The sequence below is a fragment of the Cupressus sempervirens genome, chromosome 5 (genome assembly GCF_028749045.1).
Source record: "Cupressus sempervirens isolate cs-2001-9-10 chromosome 5, ASM2874904v1, whole genome shotgun sequence".
Taxonomy (NCBI): Eukaryota; Viridiplantae; Streptophyta; class Pinopsida; order Cupressales; family Cupressaceae; genus Cupressus; species Cupressus sempervirens.
The window spans coordinates 896,062,274-896,082,833 of NC_143122.1; positions in this window are offsets into that span (position 1 = coordinate 896,062,274).

Sequence of the window (20,560 nt, forward strand, 5' to 3'; positions counted from 1 at the left end):
CACCTTCATTTTCTTTTTCTCTTTTTCCTAAAGAATCTCTCATCTATACACAACTAAAAACCAAAACAAATCCCATTATTTGGCTCAACAAACTTGTCAAATATCTCTCTAAAATGATGAGAAAATCCCTTTGAATGGAACACCTATCTTCTTACAAAATCATTGCCAAAATTCCAACCAATGATTCGCAAGGAAAATTAATTGTGGTAGCATGATTCTTTCCAAGTTTAGAGACAACTCAAATCATCATTTTCACACAAATTGAATCTAAACTATTATGGAAGAAACAAGAAAATAGTTTGAGAAGGTTCTTATTGTAAAAAAATCTAAGAATAACTTTCAATGAATGATACCTTCACATATTTTGATTGATAAAAATAGAATCTACACTCTGAGACCTTTTTGATGGTATATAATAGTCCTATATTTGGATGAAAACTATGTCCTAGGTACTCATTTGAAGTTGCTGACTATATGTGTGCGCTCAAATCCCATTTGGAATTTAATACTCCATTTGAATCTAACTAGCCAGACTTATCTTGCATGTTGGTCCCACTTCCTTTAATACCCTTTTAATAATCCCCCTTAAATTTTATTTTTCTTCAAGCACGCACATATATGATGATATTTAATTTATACTCAATATTTAATACTAGCTAGGCTTTTTCCCTACAATTTTTGACCTAGTCAAACCTTTGCAAAACTAAAAAGGACATGTCTTACATTCTTATTGGGTCATCTATCCTCATTAGCAACTTTGTCATCATCCATCTTGGCACCTACCACATCACTATCATTTGGCACACTCTAATTCATTCACAGATTAACCACCTCACCACTTTGCACCTAGACTATGGAACATGTCAACATTATGCAATTTTGTAATGGTTAACAATCGAGAAAGTTTTTATTGCAACATAGAGATAATCATTCAATCTGTGCCATGTGTCAATATTTTCTTCATCATCTCTTGGTTTGCACTACCACATGGAAACCCATCATGGTGTCATGATGAAAACTTTGATCTACCACATTGATAGTGACATTGCAACCACTCACCACATGTATTCTCCTACCAAGTGACCTTCTTGGTTGGTGTGCTATGTAGCACCTTCTTATCGGTCTTCAGTTTGCATACATTATTGCCATGCCAATGCTTCCTTGGTCAAAATTATGTTATCATCACCCTCCAACTATACTCGAACCCACTCTACAAGACTTTCTCTATCTTCAAGTGCTCTACATTGGTATAAAAATGTAGGTAAAAACCAACTGACAATGAATGTGAGATATATGCCCTTTATTTTATCTACATAAATCTAGCGGGTGTGGGCTTTTCTTATTACTTCCCTTGCAAAATTTATACTTGTAACCTTAACTATATTAGAAGAAATGCAATTTCATATTGTGCTTCTAGTCATCTATTGGCATGAGAAAAGCAATAATATGCTCTTTGATTGGACAATGATTTCTAATGTGGATCAAGCCCTGCAAACTACTTCTCACCATTTTGCTAATCTTTTTCCAAATTACCAACCTTAGAAGATGTATTTGGAAATGATGCTTAGGTATCACTATCTTGAGCGAAGATAATCTTGCCAATGCATTGAAAATGAAAACTTATCTATTTAGAAATCACCCCAACAAGATTGACAACATTTAATGAGTGTTTCTTTTTCTCACTTTGTTAGGAAATAGAAGAGAAAAAAAACTAAAATAAAGCAAGAGAAATAGAGAAAATAATAATCAAACGCTAGCATTGGAAAAAACACAAAATGTACTTCACAAAAATTGGTTGAGTTTTATTGATTAATCACCAGCAACACTCACAACTTCAATAGTAGTAATATATTTTAAGATGAAACCACAGACAGAAATAAAAACTAAATACAAATATAACCAATAATAGAAAAATAATAGATTACACAAAAATGAACACAAGGCACCAAGATTTAACATGGTTCACCCAATCCCTGGGCTACTTCCACCAAACAGCAAGTCTAATCTTGTTACAATCCAGTTATTACAACCTGATTACAATTTGTAATCCCTTACCGCTCAATACCGCCATAAGAACCAATTTTGCATTACAACATAATAATAAAATACCTAACCCTAAACCCTTTTATACAAGTATTATTTTCCATTTTAGGGTATAATTAATAATTACATGTCAGCCCAAAATCTCAATAAAATCTCGATTAAATTATGGAGTATGTACAATAATTTCCTAATCAGTCACCATAATCTAACAATCTCCCACTTGGGGCTCCCAATGGTTCAAACCACCCTGGCCTCTACTATTCTTTTATTCATGTTCAATCTAGAAGACCAATCAAAATTAAAGAGGAGTTCAACTTCTCCCTTGTTACAACCTTTGTCAACATATCTGCTAGATTGTCATTTGTATGTATCTTCTCCAGGTTTAACTGTCCATCCTGCAGAGTTGAATTCTTTGCAAGATGAATGGCACTCTGACTATCTGTGAACAAATAATTATCCTTTTGAGGATGTCCCAATTCTTCTAAGAAGAACTAAAGCCATATCATCTCCTTGGTTTCCTCTATAGTAGCAACATATTCTGCCTCTATAGTGGATAGAGCATTAATCTTTTGTAACCTAGAAACCAAAATCATGGCTACTCCACCAACAGTAAAGACATAACCTATAGTACTCCACTTGGTATCAATATCCCCTACCAAATCTAAGCCAACATAGCCCTATAAATTAGTAGTAGAGCCACCAAAGTGTAAACAATTATTTGATGTTCCTCTCAAATATCTGAGAATCCACTTGACAACATTCCAATACTCAAATCTAGGATGACTCATATACCTACTAATGACTTCCACTACATGTGCAATATCGGGTCTAGTGCATACCATAGCATAGATCAAGCTTCCTACAGCTGAAGCATAGGGTACCTTGGAAATCTTATCCTCCTCTTCCTGTGTCTTAGGAAACATCTCCTTAGTCAATTTCAAATGACCAAGTAAAGGTGTTCTAACAGCTTTAGCATTCTCCATAGAGAAATGTTGCAACACCTTCTCAACATAATCAGCCTGAGATAGCATCAATATTCTATTTTTCCTATTTCTGGAACTGTTCATACCAAGGATTTTTTTTCCTGCCCCCAAATCCTTCATAGAAAATGCATGTGCTAATTGGCATCTCAGCCCCTTAATATGATCCATGTTAGACCCAGCTACAAACATATCATCAACATATAAACATAAAATAATGAAGCTATCATTGAATCCTAACTCTTAAAATAAACATAGTAATATGAATGACACCTATTATATCCATGCTCATGCATAAAACTATAAAATTTTAGATACCATTGCCGAGGTGCTCGCTTCAAGCCATATAAACTTTTCTTCAATTTGCACACTAAGTTCTCCTTACCTTTGACCTCAAAACCCTATGGTTGAGCCATATATATTACTTCATCCAAATCACCATGAAGAAAGGTTGTTCTAACATCAAGCTACTCTAAATGCAAATCTTGAGTAGCCACAAGACTTAAAATAGTACGGATAGAAGTCATTTTAACAATATGAGAAAATATCTCATCAAAATCAATTCCCTTTTTATGTGTAAATTCTTTTACAAGTAACCTGGCTTTAAATCTTTTCTTACCTTCTTCCTCTTCTTTCAACCTATAAACCCACTTATTCTATAAAGCCTTTTTCCCTATAGGAAAATTGCTTAAATCCCATGTCTTATTTTTCTACAAAGAGTCCATTTCATCTTTTATTGTAGACTTCCACTAAATCTTAGTATCCATCTACACAGCTTCATCATAACTTTCAGGTTCACCAGCATCAGTAAGTAAAATAGAATACAAAGATGGAGAAAATCTGTGTGGAGGTCTACTTTTCCTTGTTGACCATCTAACATTTACCGATGTATGTGGTATTTGTTGTTCTGGTTGTTGCCCATGATGAGGAATGGCTAGAACATTAGCTTTTGGAGTATGATCCAGCACTACATAATCATCTTTTTTCTTCTCATGTTGCTGCAATAGATCTTTATACAACACTTTCTCATTGAATATGACATCCCTAGTTCTTACAATTTTCTAATTTTCAAAATCCCAAAGCCTATAACCAAATTCATTAATGCCATATCCAAAAAATACACATTTCTTTGACTTAGCTTCTAGCTTGGTAATATTTTCAGAATCTATGTGAGTAAATGCTTCACAACCAAAGGTTTATAGAAAAGAATAACTCACCATCTTACCAATCTATGCCTCCTCTGGAATACCACAGCCCAAAGGAGTAGAGGGACCTCTATTAATCAAATATATAGTAGTATTGACAACCTCCGCCCACATGTATAAGGGCAACCCAACATGCAACCTCATGCTCCTTGCGCACTCCATTATAGTCTTGTTCAAACATTCAACCACTCCATTTTCTTGTGGAGTCCTTGAAACATGTTTCTATCTACGAATACCATTAGTGGAGCAATAATCTTCAAATTCATGACTATAATACTCACCACCATTATCAAATCTAGGATATTTTAATTTCTTACCAGTCTCATTTTCAACCAAGCATTTCTATTTCTTAAAAGTTTGTAATACATCAAATTTTGGTCTAAGGAAATAAACCCATACTTTTCTAGTTGCGTCATCAATAAATGTAACATAATAATGAGAGGCACCAAGGGAAGATACCTAAGCCAATCCCCATACATCTCTATGCACAAGCTCTAATTTCTCCTTTTTGTTTTCCTCCCCAGTCTTCACAAAACTCACTCTCTTTTGTTTTCCATACACACAACTTTCATAGAAATCCCTATTAACACATTTCAAACCTCGTAAAACTTTCTTTGAATGAATTACTTTGATAACTTTCTCACTCATGTGCCCAAGTCTATTACGCCACAACGTTGTATCAGAATCTACATTAGCTATTTGTTCTCCCTGCCCAACTACAACAATTGTTCCTGAACATTCATTTTTCTCTAAAACAATCAAAGTAGAAGGAACAATATGACCTATACAAAGATATTAGGTTCCTACTTTCACACCTTTTTCTACTACAACCTAACCTTTTGAAAGCTTCCAATTTTTATCATTAAAAATAACTACACAACCCTCATCACTGAGTTGCCCTACTGAAATTAAATTCTTACTCTGCCTTTGAACATGTCTTACCTCATGTAGTAGCCAATGATTCCCATTCTGCAACTTAATCATAATTTTACCCTTTCGAACAATTTGACAAGGTTCATTGACCCCCAAATAAACAAGCCCAAAATGCCCTTGGACATAATCAATGAAATAACCATTATTAGGTGTAGCATGAAATGAAGCACTAGAATCTAATACCCATGAATCATCAACACTTTCTAAAGAGAGAAGCAAAGCATTCTCTTCAAATTTGTTATTTACCACATCTGCCTCCTTATCTCCATCTGATTTATCTCCTTCATTTTGCTTTCGATTCCAACAATCTGTCTTTTTGTTCCTCGGTTTCCCACAGTACCAGCAATCATTCAGTCCTCTCGATTGAGACCTCTTCCCCTTTGACTTTCCTCTTGATTTCCCACGATTTCCAAAATTACTTCCTCTCTCAGTCATTTCGCCCCTACTTTGTGCATTTAGAGCATTTCCTGATGTAGATCCGGTCGTGAGGTTTTCCTATGAGTTTCCTCACTTAAAATAACATTGATCACGTCATCATATTTTAGGGTACTATATCTAGGAACAAAATTACTCATAGCCATTACCAAGCCATTCCATCTTTCAGGAAAATAACACAAAATCAAGAGAGCCCTAATGTTTTCATCAAAATTTATACCCACAGAAGATAACTGACTAGTAATAGTATTAAACTCGTTTAAATGATCTACAATAGATCTACCTTCAGAAATTTTCATATTAAATAAACACTTCATGAGAAATACCTTGTTTGAAGCAGAGGGCTTTTCATACAATGTTGCTAGGGTTTTCATCAACTCTTCTTTCATCTTCGCTTTTGTAATATTAAATGCCACTGATGGTGCCAGACATAACCAAATGATTCCAAGTTCCTTTCTATCCAAAATATCCCATTCGTCATTTGACATATTTCCCTGATTCTTGGCTTTGCCTTCCAACAGCTTCCATAAATCCTTCTGATACAAATAGTCTTACATTTGTATCTTCCATAACTAGAAGTTCTACCCATTAAACCTATCAACCCTTAGCTTACCCTCATCTGCCATCGCTCCCACTCAACTGTGAGACTCCCACTTAACTGTAAGACTTTCCTACAAAGGATAACTAAAAGACAACCTTGCTCTGGTACCACTTGTTAGGATTAAACCATGGAAATAAATAAAATCTACATGCAAATATAACCAATAATAGAAAAATAATAGATCACACAGAAATGAACACAATGCACCAAGAGCTAACGTGGTTCACCCAATCCCTGGGCTATGTCCACCAAACAACAATATAATTACCCTAGACCTACTAAATCTCTACACAGCTCATGCGTTTCTCGTGGCAAGATTTTTGTGAGTATGTCATCTAGATTCTCATCAGTATGGATCTTATCCAAGTGCAATTTTTCTTCCTCTAGCACTTTCCTGATCCAATTGTACCTCGAGTCAATGTGCTTGGTTTGTGAATAAAATGCTATATTTTTTTCCAAATGATTGGCACTCTAGCCATCGAAATATAATGCATATTTATCTTGTTTTACTCCTAAGTCTTTAAGGAAGAACTATATCCATAACATCTCTTTGTGAGCTTCTGTCGTAGCTACATATTTAGTGTTTTTTTTTTAGAGGGTCACAACATTTTGTAGTCTAGATAGCTATGGTGACCCAAAATCCTTCCAAATGGAAAGCAAAATTGGGGTGGGGATGATACCCACAAGCTTTAGTACTATAGTATAAAGTTGGCTAGTTAGGGCTTATAACTGATCACTTCTGATGATTTTCCCTATTATGAGAAATAAGGACTACTAGGTCCACCTTGTTAAAGGATTCAAAAAACATACAATGAACTATGCACTTGATAAAGAGATACACCTATTAGGATGAACTAGTGGTTGATCTTTGATCTACAACTTTGATTTGCTGGTTGAGATTGCTTTGAAGTATAATGATCACCTTGATGTGATAGATAAATCTTTGATGCTCCTTATAATGCTTGTAGCCTTCTTAATTCACACTTCTACTCATATGATTTCTTTCTATTTTTTGTTCTTATAATGTTTTGATGTGATACAATACATTACATATATATCAATCCAAACTACAATTCATCAAAGTTGGCTACAACACAAGTTTCACCAAAATACACAAAGTCGACTCAACTGTTGGCACTCAAGTTCTAAAGATAGACTGAGTGGGGTTTTGATACTCAACAACCATTTTAAAGACTCAGTATCATCATGCTCTCAGTAGATGTAAAATCTTGGTTCATACTAATCAATTTCAAGTATTCTAAACTTGGTCAACACTAGTGGCTAGATGAATACTATGAAACTTGGCATATAAACTTAATCACTTTGTTGACATTGCATGGCTTGATCAACACTAATACTATGAGCTCAATATAAAATAAATCACTTGGTTGACACTTCTTGGCTCTGTCAACAATGGATTCACATCACTAATATTGCAAACTTGGTAAACACAGGAGACCATGATTGACACTGTGCAACTCGATTAATACTATGAAGCTCGATTTGTATTGTTACTTATCAACTCAATAGATACTACTCAATGTGAACTAAATACTCATTCTAGAACTTTGTAGCAACTATAGAACTTGATATAAATTAGATTACTTGGCTAATACTATAAATTTCAAGATAAGCTTAGTACCTACTAACCATTTGACTAAGTGTGAATCACTAATAAAGAAACTTGACCATAATGTCAATCATTTCATCCTATAGAGGCTCTTCTTCAACCTACAAACCAAATTCTCTTTACCTTTTTCATTGAATCCTTCTATCTACTCCATATAAATCTGTTCCTCCAACTCCCCATGAAGAAAGGTTTTCTTACCATCTAATGGCTCACATGTTAGTATATGATTGAAAAGATCATTTGAATTGAAAGATTGCTAAAACAAGACAGTTTTTTTTCAATCACTATTTTGTCATTGATATCAAAACTGCTACATGATAGTAAGATAGTTTCTTAAATGTTTCAAGCACTATCACTTGATTGATGAGGAGGATTCGATCAACAAGATGTAAATAAAGTACCTAGAGAGAGTTATTATTATGTATTGAAGTGTAAGAATTAGTTAAGACAGTGGTAACATAATATATTGATGATTTACTTTGAGGTTATAAAATGAATGGGTACATTAAGAAAGTTCAGAAGAAAAAGGTTGGACAAAGTTCATTTGCTAAGATTGACCAAGTTGATAGAAGGCGCCAAGCAAAGTTAGTGCCAGCTAAGCAATAAGTCAGCGGGAGACGAGTGAAAGCAATTTCTAGTGGTTATTGACTAAGCTAATAGGTGTCAAGAAAGTTAGTTGATGCCAAGTAATTTTAAGTTCATGCCGAGCACTAGTAAAATCCAATTGATGCCAAGCCATTTTATAGTAGATGCCAAGCAACACAATATGTGTCGAGCATCAGTAAATTGATAATGCTAAGCTACTACATTATGAAAAAGATCAAAGATTTGCTAATTAAAAGCCAAAAAGTTTATTTTCTTGGAACTTGTAAATTAGGAGGAAGATAATATTGATGATCTAGAGGCACATAATCTTATGTACATCATTTTGAACGCAAATTCAAATGGATTCTATGAGAAGTTTCTAGAAAATACAAGATATGGGGTAGATACATTGTATCTTACTTAATCCATCTAGAACCCTAATTTTTGAGATAGATACTGAGTGGGAGAGGATTTCTAATTTCCTATATGTAGGAGTGTTTGGTCATGAAGAAAAGTGAGATAAGGGTCAAAAGTTGGAGAGTTTTGAATGTGAATATCAAACAAGGAGAAGGAAGAGGGTTTGCTTCATTAAGTGACCCTACAATGGCAAGCTAAGCAAGAAAGCCAGAAGAGGATGAATGCTTGAAGGCTGAACAAGCTATTCGAGTTGCAAAGATTGGAAGCTATTGGCGCTCAAAATTGCATGGTCAATTTTGAGCACCATTGAGAAATTCAGGCCTATAGATGCTTTGTGAAGCCTATATACCTCACTGTTGAGTTAATGCATAAATGGTGTTTAATGTTTCTAACACCTTCCATTAAGCCTGTCTACCTATTCCATGAGGTCAAATCATCATTCTGAATCATTTGGTGAAGTCTCGTTTTAAGCTTGTGTCAAATCTGCATTTTTACCCTGTGTCAAACAGTGACAGGAGGTTGTGTTTGTCATCGAATAACTTGTACCCAAAAATGTGCTAGGACTCATTGCTTTGGGAATGTCTAGTATCCATACCTGAGAGCCTATGTTTCAGATTTTGAGCCATTTCGAGTTTGTTTGACTAGGTTTTGAATCCCTGTTTGACATGTTGTAACTTTTGACCAGTTGACTAAAATGCCAAAATTCCTTTTGCATTACATTGTAGACATCAGACACTTCCTATGCTTCAATGTTCAAGTCTTGAAGAATCCATTTGACTAGTTTTCAAATGTGATTCCAAATGGAATTTCTAAAGTTTTACTAGTGTCAGCATTTGCAGATTTATCAAAAGCCCTGTTCGTGATGTTATAACTCCCAATCTGTGATTGGTTTAATCGAATGGATTGTACCCCTGTGTTGTCCACTGAAAATTCTTCAAGTGTGTCAATTTGCAAGCTTTGACGAATCCATTTGCACACTTTTCCAGGTCAATTACATTTGCAAAAAAAAAAAAAAATCATTTTCTGCCATTGTTTCAGTCTGCAAAATTCTGAGTAGCCTGCTTTGAACGCCTGTCATTTGTGCCCAGTTATTTGTCATGAGCCCAAATCACATATTCATAATGTCCTCATGATAGAGAATGAATGCCCCAGTTTTTATTTCCCCATGTGCTCATTTGCCTAGTTTTCAAAGCCAAATCCAAACCCATTTCTAGCTTTTTGACGTGTTTATTTACAAGTGAATTTAAGTTGGCAACTTTGGGGGTCGATATCTTTTGACCTCGATGTTGTTATGCTACGAGATCTGACAGGAGTATTGAATGTGTCAAAGAGATGATATATCTTGAGTTTTAGTGTTCTGTCAGATGTTTGAATTAGTTCTTAAGACCAGCCTATAGGCCCTATCATTAGAAAGTCACAAGTTCTCAAAGACCAGAATAAATGTGTTTTTAATGATCAATTTGTGGTCAAATTTGATTCCAGTCAATTTGAGAGGGTCTGTGGATCAGTCTACAGATCAGTTGTCCATAGAAAAAAAAAAAATTTAGCCCGACCCGCTTTTGGGGTCCGATTGATCAGATTCATAAGACGTTTTGGGGATTGAATTGGTCTTTCCTTGATTATGTTTGAAGATCTGAAACAAAAGGGAAGTTTTTATTTTCTCACATTGTGATCTGAATTTTTGGCTTTCTTAAATCAAAATATAGGTGGACTTGTTTTCAGACATCTTTGTGAGAAATGAGGATCACTCATGTTCCAAAGGTTATAAGGTTATAAACGCCATAGGTCAAATACTAAATGTGGATGCTCTTATAAATCACTTGGATAATCTTTCATGTTCCTTTTGAGATAAACTTAATAGTGGGATATCTTTATCTTCTTCCAGATTGGTATCCCCAATGCAAGCTTCCTTTTTTCTTTCCTTTGTGTCTACAAGGCATTGGATGGCAGTGTGCATGATAAAATGTCCGAGGAGAGTGTGTGCCTACTATTGAGAGCTGCTTGATTCAAGCCTGTTCCAATTAAATTTAAGGATGTGGTTGAAGAGAATGATGAACACTATTACACATCAAATTTGCAATTGGGTAATCGACGTTTGGATGATGATCGATATGTAAGGGCAGGGGCTGGAGTTAAATGGGACTTCATGAAAGAATAAGGTGTCCACATCAAGGAAGAGGCTACAAAAATCAAAAAAAATCGTAGGCAAGTTAATAGAGACTGCTAATATAAAAAAGGAGACATGCCCATAAGGATTCAAAGTGCAGGATCGACAAAGACAATCCACGCAAATGAGAAGGGAAGATGCATTTGCAGGCATTCAGCGATATTAAAAGAAGACGCTCAGCGGATCACAAAAGAAAGCCATCCATTAAAAGGATCACGCAGTTAAAAGCAAGTGAAGTCAGTGACATAAAAAAAGAGCAGATATCCTCATATAGACCAACTCATTTAGGCAGAACTCATGCAGTCTTGGACAGACAGACCATTGTCCATGCAATAAAAATGGAGAGCCTAGCCACATTGTACAAGACACAAGAGTCCAAGGTAGTGCTGAAGGAAGTAGGAAGGCATCAGGGATGTGCTGCACCATGTCATAGAAGATTACCAAACAAGCTAGAGCAACATTGAAAAAAGAAACAGTGGAGACTCATGCAGAGTTTAAAGCAATCAAATAGCGTACAGGATGATGAGGTTCAGGTTGTAAGAGGCATGTTCAAAGGAAGAGAGGGGAAGGTAGTCCAAGCTGATAGCATAGCAGAAAGTGAAATCCACGCATTAGAGGAACTCTCCCATGCATACAAAAACAAATCCATGCCATACAATGTCGCAGTCGGACACCGACACAAAGGAACACGTAGAAAAAATGTGTGAAGGCATAAAAAAAAATCACAGCATATACAAAGGAGCTTGTGCCATAAAAGAAAGAGGTAAGCCATCCAACGCATGAAAAGAAAATAGAGCCGCTGAGGAAGGTAGACCAGAGGTAGACATGGCAGATCACGCCATTAAAAAGGTGCTCCAACATTTTCAAAACTCTCCACGCAATAAAAAAGAAAGACTGCAATATAACAAAGAAAAGCCATAGGTGAAAGACAAAATAGCCATGCAGCCATAGAAAAAATGCAGCACAGTGGAGGAGACGAGTGATATCAGGGGCAAGAAGAGGGGATTTGTGCATGTGGTGGGGAATGAAAGAGGTCACTTGGTTTTGGAAGTGGTGGGATAGCATGCCTTTCTCTTTGACGACGATTCTACGGCTACCTTTATCAATTCAAAGGAGACACGCCAGTAAGCGACAGTTAAACAGAGGAAAAAAGTTTGTCCCACATTGTTTGAGTGGGAAGAATTTAAGTTTTTTTAAATAGTAAAGCACGCTCCATAAAATGTGAATTGAAGGCAGAGGCTTTTGAGAAGCCGCAGGTCAGAGGGTGGGGCCCATGGTTGGATAAATGACATCAAATTTAATGACATAAGCAAAATTTCAAACGAAGCTGTGCTCACAATGACATGGTGCTAAAACTCAAATTGCAATAGATTGCACCACATGGCTGCATTCGACGACGTGCATATCCTCGCATTATGAAGTTTTAGGTAGTTAAGTAATGCTCACAATGACATGGTGCTAAAACTCAAATTGCAATAGATTGCACCACATGGCTGCATTCGACGACGTGCATATCCTCGCATTATGAAGTTGTAGGTAGTTAAGTAATGTAGGGAAGCGCACATCTTCGCATTATGAAGTTGTAGGTAGTTAAGTAATGCGGGGAAGCGCATTTTTGACAAGTGGCAGGAGGGCTTGCTCAGCGATGACAAGATAGGTGACGTGGCTGGGCCAAGGGTGAGGTAAGTGGGTGATAAAGAAATTGGCCGACCAATCAAGCATTGCCACGTGGCAGTCCGGGTGGCACCAAGTGGGCCCAAAAAAGAAAAGAAAAGATTGAGAGTGAAAAAATAAAAATATTTTATTTTTTCCTAAAAAGCATGGGGCCACGTTAATTTTAGTTTTCAAAGTTTTTAATGCTAAAGTTAAACTTTAGAATCTTTCAATTTTTCAAAATTTAAAGTATCAGAAGTGTAGACCAAGGGAATGCCATGCTAGGAAGGCATTTTTCAAATTGAGATAACATGAGTTTCTGGAAGGCTAGATATGCCTTATCATATATCGTCGAAATTGTGAAAGTCAAAATTTTTTGATTCCAAGGTTAGTTTCTACACAAAAATCCTTCGGTTCAAGTTACACGAGGTTTTCTATTAGGTACCTCAATTGCAACCATTTTCAAATGAGAGTTTAGTTTGGATTTTAGCATGGAAATGACCTGAATACGGTTAAAAGGCGGTGAAAATGAAGTTTGAGGTGATTTTAACCATTTTCAAATCAGTTGAATCTCAATTTCATTAGTATTTCATTGAGGCAAATCAGATATTTTAGTGAATCAAAAGGCTTTCATCATTTGAACAAAGATATTTTCCAATCAGTTAGAGTGTAATGATGAAACAAGATCATATCAGATGGGTAGAGAGATGAAAGAGGTGATTCAGTTGAGAGAGATTGAATTCCCAGTGGACAGATGTCAATTTCAGATTCAATCTAGGAATTCGTCCTTGTCTATATCTTTCCCTTTCTTTCTCATTTGAGGGGTTCCATCTTTTTATGACTGAGAGACCATTCATGGTTCCAATCTTGAGTTCTCTCAGATCTTTGATACCATTTTTCTCAGTGATTCTTCCTATTATGAACAACATATTGTATTCCTTTTGAGGCATTTTGTATTACACAGTCATTCTATGTGTATCTTTTGAGTTTTTGTATACAGATGTTGTATTCTTTTCAATGAAATTAATACAAAGAGCCTCATCTTTTAGTTTCATTATGATTCTCATCTCCTGTTGTTGTTATTTGTAATGTTCTGTGTTTAAGAACTAAGAGATTGAACCTAGTTACATCCCCTTAAGGTTGTATATCAGAATAGATTTGTTGTTGGAACAAAGCTCCAAGTAAATGCTTGTTTATACTAATAGGATTGCAGGTTACACCAAAAGGATATCACCATAAGTACGAGAGTTTTAATGAATATTGATGTTTGTTCGCAAGTCAAGAAGATAGACCATATACCTGAATATATGAGCATATTTTAGGTATCCATCTGTATGTGAATATTCAGTTAGTGCCCAATGGATAAGGGACTAGTCAGCTTGAAGGATGCATGTTCTTTGTTATTGCATACCTAGTTGTGCTGAGAAATCAAATCAAAATGAATATTATTTTCCCATTTTATGTTTTGAAGAACTATAAGTGTAGGCCATGGCTTATTTGTGGTTACTTTCCTTGGTTATTATTAGCTACTGTGATCAGGAGATTTACTAGCAAATTGAAGAAGAATATTGACCATATCTGCTATAGAGGGTAGTCTTGTAATGAAGTATCAAGATAAATTAGACAAATCCCTCAGGTTTGCCCACCTTGGCTTTGCAGAGCCTAAAGTGAAGTGAGTCCTGATATGACTCTGTTAATTGGCCTAGAACTAAGATTTAGCCTTGTTGAATATAGGATTTAGCTCGTCCTTAGTCATATTCCTAGTCTTTGTTTCTTGGTATTAGTTTTAAATCTACTTGGTATGTTCTTTACCAAAAAGAACACCAACAGAAGCCAAGAAGAGTTGAGGACTAAATAATGATCTATAATCTACATGTAAGGTTGTAAGTTGTATCAGATCAAACATATACTATTACTTTCTAACAATTGTATTAGATTTGGATAAACCCTTTAAAGAGAGGTTGACTTAACAGTCATTGAAAAATTCTTTAACAGGGTAGCATTCCAAGTGAATGACCTAAAGTCCTCTAACAAGCCTCATTTTTAATAGGGTGATTAAAATCTATTAACTAGGTCACATTTAATAGTGTGTGTTGTAACCTTTAACAAGGTTGGCCTTTAACAGGGCAACACATCATAAGAGTGAAAAAGGAGTAGCATGTTACTGGTGATTTTTCCCAAATTTGGTTTCCACATTAAATCATTGTGTAAAGTATACTAATGGATATGTTATGTTTTATGCTTTATACTTTTGCATGTTAATGTTACAACAACATATTAGTTTAGGTTAACACATAATGAATGCATGCATGGTTGAGAAAGTTTTAAGGGTTGACTGAATTGTGAAAAGTTTTCTTTTGTACATCTAGACCTTGTATAACTAATTCACACACCCCCCCCCCCCCCCACACACACTTTATAGTTATTCTAAAAGAATTCCAAGAATTGGTATCAGAGCACAGTTGCTTAACAGGATTAGTTTTAAGGTAATAAAAGCATAAAGATTAGGATGTCAAAAAGAAAGGTACCCAAGCTGAATAGAGATAACTTCTCTACTTGGAAAGGTTTGGTGAAGCTACACCATGGAGGACTTGGGGTTTATACACAATCTTTCATTTTAGTAGAACATGTTGTTCTAGTAGGAGCCCTTACTATTGAAGATTTGAAGAAAAAGAAAGAGCACAATCAGGCAATGTTGGAAATTGCCTCTACCCTAAGCTATGTTGAGTTTGATGATATAAAAGACCTGAAAAGTGCAAAGCAGATGTGGGATGCCCTACACATCATCTATGGAGGAGAAAAAAATGTTCAAAGAGCCAATTCAGAGAGCCTCAAAGGTAAGTTTGATGACATGAGAATGGAAGAAGGTGAAAACATTGCTCAATATATTTCTAGAATAAAAGAAGTTGTTAGTGCAATAGAAGGTGCTACTAGTAAAATAGATGATGATACTATATTAAGTGGAGTCTTGAGAACACTATTGCCTGTGTATGCCATCAGAGTGTTTGCAATCCAAGAATTAAGATGTATGCCAGGAAATGATCTAACCATTGAAGGTCTAGCAAGAAGACTCACTGCTTTTGAGTTATCTAATTTTGATAACTATAGGCTAAAGAGGATTGAATCAGCTTTTAAAGAAAAATTACTACTAAAAGATTCTAAGGATGTAAAGTCAAAGAAGAAAAAAAGAAAAAAAAAATATGCAACCATTGACAGCAAAATAGATGAGGAAGACATTGAACAATTGGAAATGTTGATGGCAAGAAGATTTCACAGAGGAAAAGGTAAATTCAAAGGTAAGTTGCCTATCATATTAATTAATTTCAATGAAGTTGGCCATATTACAACAATATGTATATAGAAGAAGAACTTGAAAGAGGGGAACAAGCACAAAAATAGAAGAGAAGATGATGGAAGAGATTATAGAGATAAAGACAAGAAGTCATGCTACATTATTGATGAACATAACTCTGATGAAAATGATGATGAAGTGGTATATGTTGCAAGGAAGGATGAATTAGATGAGGATGAGGCTACTGTACTTATGATTTGTGTGAACAAGAATGAAAAATGGGTCATTGATAGTGGATGCTCACATCACGACTGGTAACAATAGTAAGTTCATTACCTTAACCTTTTATTATTGAAATAGTATAATATTTTGTAATGATGCACCATTTTTAATAAAAGGAAAAGGGTCCATCAAACTCAAAGACAAGATTTCATGTGACAATGCTTATTATGTTGAAGGATTGAATTATAACTTGTTGAGTGTGTCACAATTGAATAATTTGGGATGCAAATTTGAGTTTGAAAATAAATTAGCCAAGATATATGATATTAATGGAAACTTGATTGGAAAAGGAGATCAACCTAGCAGTAATCTATTTTATTTGGATATAGAAGATACTACTTGTGTTATTGCAAAATTTGATGATGTATGGCTTTGACACAAAATATTATGCCATGTTAACTTTGATAATCTAGTTAGTATCAGCAACATGAAAAGAGTTAGAGGATTTCCTAAGTTGAAGAAACTAGAAAATATAATGTGCAAACAATGTCAGCTAAGCAAGATGACAAATTCAAGCTTTAAAAGTAAAACTTATACCTCTAAGGAAATACTTGAAATTGTTCATACTAACTTGTGTGAACCTATTAAAGTGCAAAGCTACAAAGGAGATAGGTATATAATGTTTCTTGTTGATGATTAATATAGAATGATGGCAATCATGCTTTAGAAAAAAAAATTAGATGCTTTTCAAATGTTTAAATGGTATCTAGCAAGAGTTGAGAAAGAAATATGTAAGATCTTCAAATTCTTGAGATCAGATAGAGGAGGTCAATTCACTTCACATGAGTTTGAGATGTTCTACAATGATAGATGAATCAAGAGATAGACATCAGCACCTAGGACCCCTCCACAAAATGGAATTGCTGAAAGAAGAAATATGTCTGTAATGGATTGTACTAGAACACTCATGATTGAGAAAAATGTTTCTCTAAAATACTGGAGAGAAGATGTAAGTACTATAGTATACACCTTGAAACATGTGGAAGTAAAGAAAGATACTTACTCAACACCTTTTGAGCTATGGTACGGTCATCCACCTAATGTAAAATATTTTAAGCTATTTGCAAAGAGAAAGGAAGGTATATTCTTTGGTTACTCCACAAGAAGTAAAGCTTATAAGTGTTTGATTACTAACATTCACAAATTGTGGAAAGTGCAAATGTGAATTTTGATGAGTTTACAGAAGCACATGAGGCTAAAACTACAAAAGAACCAAAGGATTACAAGATATTTGTATACTATTATGAAGGAATGCCTATTGAAGAAGATGCTACAAATCATACAACAAACTAGCAGCAAGTTTCAACAATTTTCGAGTCACATCCTATGAATGTCAAGTTGCATTCAGATGTCGAGTTACAAAATGAAGAGAATGTAAAATTTGACTCTGAAATTAGCACACATGAAAGAGATGCTAAAGCACTTGATAGAGATGTTGAAGCTGAGAGATAGAATGCAGTTACAAGAACTGAGCCAAGACTATTTAAATATGTCAAAAGACACCATCCTATAGATCAAATCATAGGAAACAAAGATGCAAGACTAGTGAAAAGAAATAGGTTGAGAAGTGAATCTTGTATGTTAAGCATGAAGGAACCTAAGATAGTAAGAGATGCATTCGAAGATGATGATTGGTACAAGGCTATGGAAGAGGAAATTCAGCAGATAGACAAGAACAAAACTTGGAGCCTAGTTCCTAAACCAGAAGACAAGAATATTATTGGCACAAAGTGGGTATTCAAGAACAAGTTATATGAGAAGGGAAAAGTGATAAGAAACAAAGAAAGATTAGTTTGCAAAGAGTATGCACAAGAAGAAGGAATGGACTATGGTGAAAACATTTGCCCTTGTTGCAAGAATGGAGTAAGAATTCTTCTTGCTTATACTACAAATAAAGGTTTCAAAGTTTATCAGATGGATGTTAAGTCTACATTTATGAATGGTATATTAGAAGAAGAGGTTTATATAGAACAACCAAAAGGGTTTGTGGATAAAAAAAATAATAACATGGTATGTAGACTGTACAAAGCCCTATATGGATTGAAACAAGCACCAAGAGCATGGTGTGAGAGACTTCATACTTATCTTGTTAAGATTGGATTTGAAAGGACGGATGATAATGAAAATTTGTACATGAAGATAGATAAAGAAAAAGGTATAGTGTTATCTAAAATATTTTTTGATGACATCATATTTGGAGGAAAAGATGCTCTATGTAAAGACTTTGCAAATAAGATGAAGCAAGAGTTTGAAATGTCAATGTTTGGTGAGATCAAATTCTTTGTGGGATTACAAGTTTATCAAATGAAATATAGTGTATATATCACTTAGTCAAAATATTTCAAGGAGATATTGAAGACATTTGGACTTGAGGATTCAAAACTAGTAAGTACACCTATGGAAACAATACTCAAGATATCAAAGAATGATGATTTAGTTGAGGTCAATCAAACATTATACAAATCCATGATTAGAAAATTGCAATGTGTAGTACATAGTAGACCTAATATTGCATTAGCTATGGAGATAGTTGCTAGGTTCTCTACTGATCCTAGAGAGAATCATTTGATGGTCGTGCAAAGAATAATGAGATACTTAAACGGAACAGAATAGTATGGTTTATACTATAAGAAGAATGAAAACTTTGAACTAAAAGCCTACATTGATGCTAACTAGGCTAGAAATATTGATGATAGAAAGAGCACCAATGGAGGAGCATTCTTCTTAGGCAGAAGACTTGTTACATGGACTAGCAAGAAGCAGAGTTGTACTTCCCAATCTACTGTTGAAGTAAAGTATGTTGCTACTACTATTAATTGCACAAATATTGTATGGATCAAATACCTACTAAAAGGAATGGAGGAAGAGATCATTGAACCAGTGACACTTTTTTGTGATAATACAAGTGCTATAAATATATCAAAGAATCTTGTAATGCATACAAAGAAAAAGCACATTTTAATAGAGTATCATTATGTAAGGGAATTGGTTCAAGACAAAGAGGCGAAGATGGAATATATTAACACAAAGGAGCAAACTGTTGATATTTTCACCAAAGCATTACCTAAGGATGCTTATGAGTATTTGAAACGTAAATTAGGGGTGATACCCCTATCAAAGGCTATGTAAAAGATAGAGGAAGTATCTGTTGTCACTTAGGTTTTCACCCTTGTCCAAGGCCTATGCGCGAGGACAACCTAGTAAAACATAGAAACAACCTCCAAGCTGTGGGACTTGAACTACAAGGTTGAGTCTCCGGAGAAGGTCGGCTTCCTCTTACTGTTAGGGCGTGCCTATCTATTCTAAAAAGGAAAAGGGAGAAAGAGAGCACTAAAGCAAATCTACCTAGTCTAATCTAAGGCGATGATGCACCAAAACGGAGTGTTCAGACTCATTTCTGCCCATATATGCACTACGGAACTAGGGTAACATCCAAATTCATACATTCATTCGGACTTATATCGACCAATAACCACATATAGATTAGGAAACCAACTAAATAACACCAGGAACAGAAGATTTCACTTGTATATTATTCAATAGGCCAAAGATAGATACAGTATGCAGACCACTGATCTCAACAATACGTCAATGAGAGGTAAAACGATACACATAGACATTAATGGCTAAAAGAGATGATACAGGATGCTTATCTAGCTCAAAGACAAAGGGATTTTTACCCTGCAAGTCTGCAAGCAGTAGCAGAGAAAATTAGGGAGAGTCGACCCTTACAAAATGTACAAAATCTGCCTTTATAGTTCAGGCGTAACTAAGATCTTTTTGGCTGAAATGACCCTGCAACTACCTGCCATTGAGTACCATGGAAGACAATCATGGAAAAAATCTCCAAAAAATTTGATCTCTTTCGCAAATAATGTCTTGAGAAGACTGAAAACAGTGTCATAACTACGCTCCAACCTGGTAGATGGATCAACGGGTAGGTGGAGTGTCATTCTGTGTTTTACATTTACTCTGGTAGGTCAAGATTGATCATGGAGATCAGATCGCACGACAAAATTGATTATCCTCACCTCCTGGTTCATGAATTCATCGAGGTCAAAAGGTCAACCGGGCTCCCTATGCATCAACTAGGCTGCGCGGGCCAATTGCATTTCTTTATTTCGCCACCTAGAGGTCCTCCTACGGTCGACCACCCTTCATTAGACTAACTGCACCACCCTGAATACTATCATGATGGTGACAGTTACACTAACCACCAACCGCCATCCTAGACTATGCCGACAGGACGCGTGTCGACAAGGCGTTGTGTCGCCAACATAACCCTCGCACATCTCCGCCATAGCACGATGGTGCCTACCGTCGATCGGCCTCGATCC